The sequence below is a fragment of the Danio rerio genome, chromosome 4 (genome assembly GCF_052040795.2).
Source record: "Danio rerio strain M-AB ecotype USA chromosome 4, GRCz13ab, whole genome shotgun sequence".
NCBI lineage: Eukaryota > Metazoa > Chordata > Actinopteri > Cypriniformes > Danionidae > Danio > Danio rerio.
The window spans coordinates 46,220,476-46,233,048 of record NC_141024.2 but is presented as its reverse complement, the minus strand read 5'-3'; the positions used below and the strand labels follow the sequence as shown (position 1 = coordinate 46,233,048).

General features: G+C 41.3%; 1 protein-coding gene and 6 non-coding genes across 9 annotated transcripts in view; 3 read left to right on the top strand and 4 right to left on the bottom strand.

The window, feature by feature from the left end:
- LOC141375011 (zinc finger protein) overlaps window positions 1-12,573 on the top strand; it is a 254,575-nt gene that overhangs the window by 37,621 nt on the left and 204,381 nt on the right. The window lies entirely within an intron of this gene.
- Window positions 5,831-5,902, bottom strand: trnae-uuc (transfer RNA glutamic acid (anticodon UUC)). The gene has a single exon. It is a non-coding gene; the product is annotated as a tRNA-Glu (tRNA).
- Window positions 7,363-7,435, bottom strand: trnar-acg (transfer RNA arginine (anticodon ACG)). Its single transcript has one exon. It is a non-coding gene; the product is annotated as a tRNA-Arg (tRNA).
- trnae-cuc (transfer RNA glutamic acid (anticodon CUC)) lies at window positions 7,731-7,802 on the top strand. The gene has a single exon. It is a non-coding gene; the product is annotated as a tRNA-Glu (tRNA).
- Window positions 7,888-7,974, bottom strand: trnay-gua (transfer RNA tyrosine (anticodon GUA)). Its single transcript is given in 2 exon segments — window positions 7,888-7,923; window positions 7,938-7,974. It is a non-coding gene; the product is annotated as a tRNA-Tyr (tRNA).
- On the bottom strand, window positions 8,061-8,132 carry trnae-uuc (transfer RNA glutamic acid (anticodon UUC)). Its single transcript has one exon. It is a non-coding gene; the product is annotated as a tRNA-Glu (tRNA).
- Window positions 11,731-11,803, top strand: trnar-ucg (transfer RNA arginine (anticodon UCG)). Its single transcript has one exon. It is a non-coding gene; the product is annotated as a tRNA-Arg (tRNA).

Below are 12,573 nucleotides of genomic sequence, written 5' to 3'. Positions count from 1 at the left end.
GTTGCTTTATATACTTTAATTGTTAGCTTTGTTTTTTTTTTAAGAGGATTTATTTTTTATTTTTTATATCTAAATGCTTGACCTGGCAGTATTTTTTTTATGTATACAAATATATTCTTATATCTATAACTGCTATCAGTAATATTAAATCTAATGATTGTAATAGTAATGTGTTTTTTATTATGTACAAAGTATATCTATAGTATACATTTTTATGTCAGGCAGGTCTAACAATATGTTTAGAACTTTTCTTTTGCACTTTTAATAAATTTGGATAATAAAATACAATCTCGTGTTTCTTTTTGTATGTGTTGGAAGGACTTCATTGGTTTTTAAAAATTGACTAAATTTTCTGATTTTGAATTTAATTTAGAATCATTATCTAAGTCTACGACAATAATATGCAGTCCATTTTAAAAGTAACCTCTGGTACAGGCGCTCTGAAAAGTCTATTGCTCCTCTGTGTTTTTCCAAGTCCAGCTCTGGAGTCGATGACAGCTTATCCTGTTGCCGTCAGATGGGATGCCAGTGGATTCATCCTTAAACCACACTCCAACATCAAGCTCCACCTGCAACACACAAATACAAAAACAGTACATAATTCAAACATCCTATGCCATTACACTCTCATAATAGAACTGTTGTAATTTGTTACAAAGTAGTTAGTTACTATAATTAAAATACTTACCCAGTAACAAAGTAAGGGATTATTATTCATTTTATGTAATTGTATTACTGCTATTAGAAATATGATGGTATATCTGTATAATATAATAGAACAGAAGCAAAATGTTTCTATTTTTTGTTATACAAACATATTTAAGAATAATTCTACTAAACATTATGCATTTATAAAAAAGTTTGACCTTTAATTACTACTATTACATATGAATATTTTATTTATAGAACTGATATTACATATATTAATTTATATATTCCACTTGTTGAGGTTTATGGGGATTTTGAGTGAACCATTAAAAGTAATTTAATTTAAAAAGCAACTTAAACTTTAATAACAAACTTATTAAATGATCATTTCATGGTTCACTTTTATGCACAGTTAGGGTTGTTTGCTTTAATTTCAAAAGCACCACACCATATGCAACGTGTTCTGACAGTTACTACTATTTGTTTTGATGACATCACCAAGGGGTTGTTCACTCGCAAAATCAGTTCATTCATTGTTTGCTGAAACTCAATCAACCAATCAGGTGCTGTAATTGCCTACACATCTAAAATGAAATTTGCACGCCGTACAGGTCGATCGCCGTTCGCAGACATCTGCCCAGGGAACGTGCAATGGTAACTGTAGACTGTAGACTCTCGTCCAACGAGAAGCCGCGATTGTCTACAGTTTGCTTAGACCCTGGGCTAATCGGAGGGATGCATTGTCTAAAGTTTAAAATCAGGGCCAATCAGCGCTGAGGATTTTCCAAAGTTTCTCTTGCTCTGAATGCTCAATTTATCGGGTCAGAAAGTTCATCTGCTGTCGAGATTAATTCGTATGTTAAAGTGATTTTGTGTGGAAAGTTATTTTTATACTGTTATATTGATGCACAGTATGTTTTGTTCACGACATGTTTGAAATATCTCACTTTTTGAGCAGTATTCGTGAGGCTGCGCCTTCAGAAAGTACACCTGTTGTTGAGATTTCGTGTGGTAAGTTATTTTTATACTGTTATATTGATGCACAATATGTTCTGGTTACATCACGTTCGAAATTTTTCACTCTTTGTGCAGCATTTTGTCTTTGTTCGTGAGGCTGCGCTGTCAGCATATACACCTGTCATAGTGATTTAGAGCGGTAGGTTATTTTTATCCTGTTCTGATAAACAGTATGTTTTGCTCACATCACATTTAAAATATTTCACTGTGTGTGCAGTATTTTGTCTGTGTGCCTGACGCTGCGCTGTCAGACGTTCATCCATTACAGAGATTTTGTGCGGTAAGTTATTTTTATTGTTACATTAATGCTAAGGTCACATCATGTTTGAAATATCTCATTCTTTGTGCAGTGTTTGGTCTGTGCTGGTGACGCTGTGTCGTCAGAAAGTTCACCTGTCCTAGAGATTTCGTGTTGTAGGTTATTTTTATGCTGTGATATTACTTATATGTATATATGGCTGCACAAAACCTGAAAAAGTTTAGCTTATGTATTATTTTCAACGCTCGTGTCGGTTTGATAGCTCCATTTACATAGTAAACAGTTGTTTCATTAAAATATAGCAACCATCATGCTAATAAATAAATATCCCTTCATATACAGCAATATATGTGACCATGACAATTATTATCATTAGTTGTTACTATGAGAAGTAAAGAACATTTTAAGATCTTAGCTGGGACAAAACATATGATCCATACCTGTACACAGTAAAATCATCAGAGTAAAATTTACTCAGTTCAGAGAACATTTGGTCCCTCTCTAAATTGAGCAAAATTTACTCAGCAGCAGAGTTAAAGTTAATGAGCCGATGATGAGTTTAATTAAGTGATGATTGAGCACTGATGATGAACACCTGCTGTTAATATGCAGAAACAGAAGAGAAGCAGCAGCAGCTACGCTCATTGCTTACCTGATTGACTTTATTTCTGTCAGATGTTCAAAAAATCCATATGAGACTGTGGCGAGGGGGCGTGGCCGAGAGCCGTGGGAACGGAGTAAGGCCACCGCGTAAGTGGATACACCTGCGGTGCGCACCTGCCTCGGATCCCACGGAAGGAGCTCTGGACCATAAAAGGAGGAACTATGGCAGAGGAAGCCGAGAGAGGACCGGGCCCGGACATATTTTACTTTTGCTTTCAGTTTGACGGCAGTCTTCGTGAGGAGCTGCCGTCCGTCCGTTTTGGTTTAGACACGGAGACTGCCGTCCCTGTTATTAATAAATATTTTAAAACTGCGTTGGTTCTCCGCCTCCTTCTTCCTGGTGGCCAAAGGGCCATGAACTTTATTACAGTGGTGCCGAAGCCCGGGAGAAGGAGGGACGCGTTGTCCAGATGCCCTTGCCGCTGAGAGAGGGGCGAGTGTTTGGGAGTTAACCCGAGTGGGGGAGAAACCTGTTCGTCTGCCCAGAGTGCCGGGGCAGCCTGAGGCTGGCGAGGAAAGGATCTGCCTGCTGCCGTCTCCCAGCATGGGGAGGAGCAGGAGACACGGGGCTCACCACCGAAGGGGAAAGTGCTGAAGGGAGCCATCCAACAGAACCCGGGGGAGTCGCCGCGATCCACCATGATGCCAGAGCCTGCATCCATCCACCGAAGCGGAGCAGGAGACCAGAGATGCCGCCAGCCAGCCAGGAGATACGCCGCCGGACGCCAGAAGACGGATGGGTGGATAGATTCCTCCACAGGGCTCCCAGCACGTCGTCGCATCTCTCAGCTTGTGGAGGACCGAGTGGCAGCGTGTCTGGAGAACCGAACCCCAATTTTTTTTTTCTTTTTCCTCCCTCCCCTTTCCTGGTCTACTCTGTCTTTCCTTTTTTTTTCATCTCCTGTTCTCTTGGCCCGTCTCATATAGGTCTCGCGGGGGCTGTGGCGCCAACCTCCCCATTGTCTCCGTGAGAAGCTGCCATCCCTGTTATTAATAAATATTTTTAAACTACGTCGGTTCTCCGCCTCCTTCTTCCCGGCGGCCAAAGGGCCGTGAACTTTATTACAGAGACTTATAGTCAAGTCCAGTGTTGTAATGAGAAACTAAATCATTTGGTGATGAAAGGTTAGTAATTTCAGGAAGAGAGTTAATACTAGCAAAAAAAGGATTCTAAATTAATATGTTTTATGTTACGGAAGGAAATAGTACGGAGAGGTTTGGTGGAAGAAAGAGAGAGTGCAAAATTAAATGAGAGAAGAAAATTATCCGTTATAGGGAGTTCCTCAGCAGAGAGGTCAATGGGTGAGACACCAGAGCAGCAGATGAGGTTGAGGGTGTGTCCTTTAGAGTGTGTGGGAACCTTGACATGCTGTTGAAGTCCAAAGCTCTCAAGACAGGATATAAAATCTCTTGTAAGGGAGTTATTAAAATTATCCACATGAATATTAAAATCTCCTAAAACTATAATATTAGGTGAGAGGGTGGTAATATGTGTTAAAAAGCAGCAAAGTCATTTAGAAATTCATTATTTAGTTTGGGTGGACGATAAATTATGGCAACATATGTAGGTGTGGATCCAGAAAGTTTTGAAATCATAAATTCGAATGAAGGAATAATGTGAAAATGTTTTTAAAGGAAAATGGGAAAGATTTTCAAGAATGTGTTCTCAAAAATTTCTACATTTGTTTCAGAAACAAAGTGCATAAAAGACCAGTTTCAGAACAATTTTGGAAAAAAAATATTTGTGGAAATAGACGAAGAGGGAATCTGGAAGAATTTAAAATGGAAATATTTAGACGCAAAAATTGAAACGTTGGATTATTTTATCAGACATAATGTTATTTTCACTGAAACAAAACTGGCACAAATTGGAAGCAGTGAGAATGCATTATGCAAAATATGTGGACTGGAAAATGAAGGTATTATGCATTTGTTTTTAAAATGTGTTGAATTAAATACATTTATGGCAAAGTTAAAAGAAAGTATTAAACAAATGATGCCAAGTAAAACAGAGCAGATTGAGGAGGAGACAGAATGGTATAAAATAATTTTATTTGGTTTTAATTAGGGATGCACCGATATGGATTTTTTGACCGATACCGATAACCGATAATTCTTCAGACTTGGAGGCCGATAGCCGATATGTATAGGCCGATAATTATATTGTTATATTTTTATACAGCAAACTTCATAAAAGATTGAACTGCTCTTATGAACTGAATAGTCTATACTTGAAGCAAAAAAGCTATGATTTCGAAATTGCAAGGTGATTATAGACCTATATTCACCATTTCACATAAATCTGCATGCAAAACATTATTTCCTTTTTATATACACTGTAAAAAATTGCTGTTAAAAAACGGTCAGATTCTACGGCAAAATAATGTTTTTTTCACTAAAACAGTAATATTCTGTTAAAAACAGTGCTTTCTGGGTAACATTTTTGTTTTCGAGAAAGTAACCAACTGCAGAAAACTGTGAGCTAACAGAGTTCAGATTCGATGTTTTGAAGTCTGTGTTTGAAATCACGCTTTGTGTCCTTGTTCACTATTTCATACACTAGTTAACTAATATAGTTCACCTGACAGTTTTAATGAACACTAATGAGTGAATTCAGACACTGTTGAACACCTGCTGTTAATAATTACAATTACTGAAGAAAATAAACAAGAAACACAAACAGTGACTTGAGTTACAGCATTAAATAAAATAAAATAAAATAAAACAGCTTCAGTCTCAGCAGAGGATCATTAAACAACTCCACAAACAACAGCAGACACACTTATTACTGACTGATTTGACTTCCATACTATTCTCATTGAGATCCAACAGAAATTAAGGTGTTTTTTTGTGTCACCGTAATGGAGTGAGGGGCTGGTTTAGTTGGGCTCTTCACCCTTGAACTCATTTAAGAAGACTTTCCAACTGCTGTAATACAGAGTTTACAAAACGTTTGTACTATAGCAATAAAGTTGGAAAGTCAACAGAGAAATCTATTAGTCTGAAATTAGTTCTGATAAATGTTTTGTTATAAATCTGGATGAAGGGCCTTATGCAATAGATTTTATGCTTAGTTGCAGGTATTGCGAACCAGCGACCTAAGGATTGCCATCATCCCACCTACAGTCCTCCGCTCTACCAACTGAGCTATCGAAGGCTTACAGGGCAGTTACACAACCACATCCTAAGGTAGCTGCAGACCGACCGCTGGCCAAAAAGGACAGAAGCAAAAGCACTCAAGCCTTCCCATACCGGGAGTCGAACCCGGGCCGCCTGGGTGAAAACCAGGAATCCTAACCGCTAGACCATATGGGAACTGCCACACTTGAAATCCAGTCTTGGCACAAACTCCAGTTCATTCTGATCGCTGGCACGTCCCTGCTCCGCTTGCACAAGTGCCACTCATACACTTACGCACTCTCTCATACACAGTTTCTTGGTTTCCGTAAACCAAGAATCTTCTGATCCGTAGTCATAAGCGCTAACCTTTGTGCCACCGTCACTCTGTTCAGCACCTTGTTAGCACTTTGCTTGAAGCAAGGACAAGGCTCTGTCAACCCGGTGTTCCTTCACCACACATTCTGCTTTGTTTTTATGGCAAGAGGTTGTGTGGATGGGATGCTCTTACAGGATTCCTGACAGTCCCTCCATAGAAGACCTGAGATCCAGGGTCGGAGACTCTCTCCTCTCCAAGAGTAGGTTAAAAGCAATGGTTTCTTTTGTGTCTGTGTGTCAGAGCCCTTAGGTGTTGCTGCAGCTCAGAGACCTACAAGTGGAGGAGATTACACTGCAAGTCGGCTGGATGACCTCTAAGTGGTAGGCACTTATACCGCACGTAGGCTGGGTTTGCGATTGATGTAGCTGTAGTAGACATTCATAAAAATAAAAAAATATATATAAACTGCTTACTCTGAGGTTGTGTTTAGGGTTGGGGTAGGAGTAAAATTGAATAAAACACAGCAGGTTACCGTGTGCTTGGGCCTAGGGCTGGGGTAGGTGTGATTTTAATAAACTGCGATAGGTTGTATTCTGTGCCATGTACGAGACATTGAATCAATGAAACCCACATGGAGGTTTGTTACTGTGAGGTTGGGTTAAGAGTTGGGGTAGGTTGGGAGGTTGATAAAACACAGCAGGAAACTGTGAGGTTGGTTTAAGGATTGGGGTAGGTTTGACATTCAAACATAACTGGTCGGACGCAGTGTCTTGTACCAGACATTAAGTGAATGAAAACTCCAGGAGGTTTTTACAGCCCACTTGGGGCTGACCAGGTCGTTTGGAGCAGGCTCCGATTTCTATTTATACCTTTCTCAGTCAGGTAACTTCCTTTTCAGTAGTATGAGCGTCTGCACTGTGTGGCATATTTGCCGACGTATAACAGAGACTGAAACATTGCTCACACTTGTCTGAGGTGGTCATTTTGACTGCAATCTTGTTTTAGGTTGGCACTTTGTTTTTGAATATTGTATGCTTTTCGAATGCGTATCTGTGCTGCAGTAGAACGCCTTAGCCTCACAGCAAACATTTTGGTTTACAAGCTGTCACTGCTGTCTTCCCAGGAGAATGGCTGTACTGGTTTCTTCTGGAAGTCCTGAGGGATGTACGGGACCAAGACATGAGAGCGGTTGGGGCAGCCTTTGAACCCAGGAGAGCACCCCACAGGCTCTGTGCTGGCGGCCCCAGAAACTCGATTCACTCCAGAGTAGAACCGAACAACTCCGGCAGGGGCAAACCGCGACCGCACTGCACTGAGAGCAAGGCAAAAAAATCCTGAACGAGCCAGCCAGGAGTCGAACCTAGAATCTTCTGATCCGTAGTCAGACGCGTTATCCATTGCGCCACTGGCCCAGTCCGCATCAGCAGTGCTCATTAGCATGGTCCTTGGAAAGAGGACACGGCTCGGTGAACATGGAGTTCCTAAAACGCATGCTGTGCTTTGTTGTCATGGCAAGATGTGGTGTCGATAGGATGCTCTTACACCGAGCATGTGACAGTCCCTCCGAAGAAGAACTGTGATCCAGGCTCTGAGACTTTCTCTTCTCCAGGAGGAGGTTGCAAACGTTAGTTATTTTTGTCAGAGCAGCTGCAGCACACCTGGGTGGAGGCCCACAGCTAGACTTGAGGCCAACCTTTACGCAGACCTTCCCTGGTGGTCTAGTGGTTAGGATTCGGCGCTCTCACCGCCGCGGCCCGGGTTCGATTCCCGGTCAGGGAACTTCCTTTTCACCTCCATGCTGAACTTTGAGGATTGGTTAACTCAATTGGCGAAGGCAAGAAAGCGGCTCTGAGCGCAAAAGATGTCCTTCGAGCCGGAGTCGAACCAGCGACCTAAGGATTGCCATCATCCCACCTACAGTCCTCCGCTCTACCAACTGAGCTATCGAAGGCTTACAGGGCAGTTACACAACCACATCCTAAGGTAGCTGCAGACCGACCGCTGGCCAAAAAGGACAGAAGCAAAAGCACTCAAGCCTTCCCTTACCGGGAGTCGAACCCGGGCCGCCTGGGTGAAAACCAGGAATCCTAACCGCTAGACCATATGGGAACTGCCACACTTGAAATCCAGTCTTGGCACAAACTCCAGTTCATTCTGATCGCTGGCACGTCCCTGCTCCGCTTGCACAAGTGCCACTCATACACTTACGCACTCTCTCATACACAGTTTCTTGGTTTCCGTAAACCAAGAATCTTCTGATCCGTAGTCATAAGCGCTAACCTTTGTGCCACCGTCACTCTGTTCAGCACCTTGTTAGCACTTTGCTTGAAGCAAGGACAAGGCTCTGTCAACCCGGAGTTCCTTCACCACACATTCTGCTTTGTTTTTATGGCAAGAGGTTGTGTGGATGGGATGCTCTTACAGGATTCCTGACAGTCCCTCCATAGAAGACCTGAGATCCAGGGTCGGAGACTCTCTCCTCTCCAAGAGTAGGTTAAAAGCAATGGTTTCTTTTGTGTCTGTGTGTCAGAGCCCTTAGGTGTTGCTGCAGCTCAGAGACCTACAAGTGGAGGAGATTACACTGCAAGTCGGCTGGATGACCTCTAAGTGGTAGGCACTTATACCGCACGTAGGCTGGGTTTGCGATTGATGTAGCTGTAGTAGACATTCATAAAAATAAAAAAATATATATAAACTGCTTACTCTGAGGTTGTGTTTAGGGTTGGGGTAGGAGTAAAATTGAATAAAACACAGCAGGTTACCGTGTGCTTGGGCCTAGGGCTGGGGTAGGTGTGATTTTAATAAACTGCGATAGGTTGTATTCTGTGCCATGAACGAGACATTGAATCAATGAAACCCACATGGAGGTTTGTTACTGTGAGGTTGGGTTAAGAGTTGGGGTAGGTTGGGAGGTTGATAAAACACAGCAGGAAACTGTGAGGTTGGTTTAAGGATTGGGGTAGGTTTGACATTCAAACATAAGTGGTCGGACGCAGTGTCTTGTACCAGACATTAAATGAATGAAAACTCCAGGAGGTTTTTACAGCCCACTTGGGGCTGACCAGGTCGTTTGGAGCAGGCTCCGATTTCTATTTATACCTTTCTCAGTCAGGTAACTTCCTTTTCAGTAGTATGGGCGTCTGCACTGTGTGGCATATTTGCCGACGTATAACAGAGACTGAAACATTGCTCACACTTGTCTGAGGTGGTCATTTTGACTGCAATCTTGTTTTAGGTTGGCACTTTGTTTTTGAATATTGTATGCTTTTCGAATGCGTATCTGTGCTGCAGTAGAACGCCTTAGCCTCACAGCAAACATTTTGGTTTACAAGCTGTCACTGCTGTCTTCCCAGGAGAGTGGCTGTACTGGTTTCTTCTGGAAGTCCTGAGGGATGTACGGGACCAAGATATGAGAGCAGTTGGGGCAGACTTTGATCCCAGGGGAGCACCCCACAGGCTCTGTGCTGGCAGCCCCAGAAACTTGATCCACTCCAAAGTAGAACCAAACAACTCTGGCAGGGGCAAACTGCAACTGCAGTGCACTGACTGAGAGCAATGCAATAAATCCTGATCGAGCCAGCCAAAACTCGAATCTAGAATCTTCTGATCAGTCAGACACGTTATCCATTGCGCCACTGGCACACACTGTTCAAGGAGTGCTCATTAGCATGCTGTTTGGAAAGAGGACATGGACCGGTAAACATGGAGTTCCTTCAACGCATGCTGTGCTTTGTTGTCATGGCAAGTTGTGGTGTCGATAGGATGCTTTTACACAGAGCATGTGACAGTCCCTCCATAGAAGAACTGTGAACCAGGCTCTGAGACTTTCTCTTCTCCAGGAGGAGGTTGCAAACGTTAGAGTTATTTTTGTCAGAGCAGCTGCAGCACACCTGGGTGGAGGCCCACAGCTAGGCTAGAGGGCAACCTTTAGCCAGGCCTTCCCTGGTGGTCTTGTGGTTAGGACTTAGTGCTCTTACCGCTGTGGCCTGGGTTCAATTCCTTGTCAGGGAGCTTCCTTTTCACCTCCATGGTAAACTTCGAGCAGTGTTGCCGATGATCTCTTCACGAAAGCAGCTCTGAATGCAAAAGATGTCCTTCGAGCCGCACTGTAAGACGTAATAAGACACACTCTGGCACAGACATCCAGTCTGCACGCTGGAATACACACTATTATCTCATGGTTGAGACGCAGCTTCAAAAATTTGTTTCAAACCGGAAGTACAAATTTGCTTGAAATAACGCAAAAACAATCAATTTACACTTTTTAGTGAAATATTTGTGTCCTAATAGTGTTTTTAGCAGTGTGGGACACATATATGACTGTCAACAGCTCAAAAAATGTGTTTTGGAGTTTCGTGACCCTTTAAGGTACAAATGGTAGAGAAAATACACACATGAAAATCTTACTTTGTTTTTCTTCTAACTAAGTATATTTTTATATGTTTTGTTGTTTTGTCTCAAATTATTTTATTTAGGACACAAATGCCTCAAATGCAGCTTTAACATCATTGGAATAAATGATATTTTAACATATTCAAATGGAAAAGTTAACATATTAAAAAGGAATAATTATTTACAAGGTTACTTTTATATCTGCATTTTTATAAACTAAAGCAGTTTTGTCCCAAACCTTTGAAAAATAGTCCATGTTGTTTTTATATTTTTAGATGCTTCATTTATTACTGATTTTTCTTTATGCTTTCAAAATATGTAACTATGCATTTGAAGTGATATTGTGCTATTTTGCTACATAGTAGAAGTGAACTAGTTTTGTTTTGTGTTAAAGCCACAATGGCCCTGCATAAAAGTGCTTTACTGGGACCTTATAGGCACATTTTGTGCCTGGACTCAACTTAGTATTAGTGGGACCTAACTTGTTAATTACTAAATGCCCACAGAGCATGCTCATAGGACATACTTCTGACCCAGATAGTATACCTATACTTCGCCCATTGTGGCTATATACACTACACTTTGTGTGGACTTGCTGTGGGCCCTCAGTGAACTTCTGTTTCGAGTGGGCCAGCCCACAGTTTGGTCTAGCGACATTGTATATGTTTTTGGTATAGACATGTTAGTTTGGGAATTTGTGCACTAAAACTGTACACTCAAGTACATGAAGGTGAGCTTAAGCAAACTGCATTAAACATTCAAAACTATTGTATAATAGGCTTAGAGAGACAATAGAAAAGCATATCTTAATTAAGATATAAATTGGATCCAATTAAAATATTGTAGAAATTATCCTAAAGGATTTTCCTGTATTGTACTATAAAATAATCCTATAGGAATGGTTGCAAAATATGATGAAAATTCTAAAATAACTCCTTCAAAGAAATCTGATAGGATGCTTCTTTTGTGTCTGTATAATTGTAAAAGTTAGACTGATTTAGATCAGAAATCCACTACATGTTCATTAACTGAAAACACAGCTGAAGGTGCTACAATTAACACATAAACACCCTAGACAGCACAGCACAGCACCACTGCTTTTTTCTGTGACAGACATAGATCTCGTCTAGGATTTAAACCCAGGACCTTTTGCACCCTAAGTGAGAATCATACCCCAAGACCAATAAGCCATGTAGAAGTGCTTGGCAGTGCCAGAAAAAAATTCTGTGAAACCGGTCCAATCTACTTTTTGTTCATGTTGTTTTTGTTACGCAACTCCCTGGATGCATATTACAGTTCACAGGCAGTAAAAAACGGCCCAGTGGCCTAATGTTTAAGGCACCAGCCTTCGAAGCTGGGGATTGTGGGTTCAAGTCCCACCTGGGTTGTCTTTGATGCAGTTTTTTGAAGTTGGCTGTGCAGCACAATCCAGTGTGACCTTCAAAAAACTAGGTTCATACTCTTAGGTCAAAAAGACATTATAATGGAAAACTCTTCAGAGAAGCTGATTTGTCATTAGTTGCACACACCAGATCGTCTGAATGCAATATGATATAGGGATCCTAAAGTGCTGTTCTCTGAGTTACAAGAACTTCCTGAGTCATACAACAAATATAGCAAATGCTAGTATTGGCCCAGTGGCCTAATGGATAAGGCATCACCCTTCAAAGCTGGGGAATGTGGGTTCAAGTTGTGTTTGTTGGGTTACTTTTAAGTTGTGTGAAAAAATCCTGACTTGTCTACTCAAAGCTTAGGTGTAATGATCTGAGGACAATAGTTAGCTTCAAATTCTCAGACTTGCTGCACACTTCAATTAAGATTCATCCGATCTTGCTTGAATTATCCAATTACGTTACAAACATAAAAGGTTTAGCTAAGCTCTGGTTATGGAGATCTTGACTTCAAGTACCCGGTGGCTTTCAACTAATAGTCTCATGTTTGGTGGATGATGATGAAATGCAAACTAGAAAATAGCTGCAGAAAGGTTGTGATTTCATGCTAATGAGAGTGGCCTTGACTGGAATTTGAAACTCAAGACCAGTCACACCATACGCAAGAACCATACCCCAGGACCAATTAAACACAAATATGGATGATTGCACAAAGAAAATTTTTGTCCATTAGTTGCACATATCTTATTTGACGGAATGCAAACTGG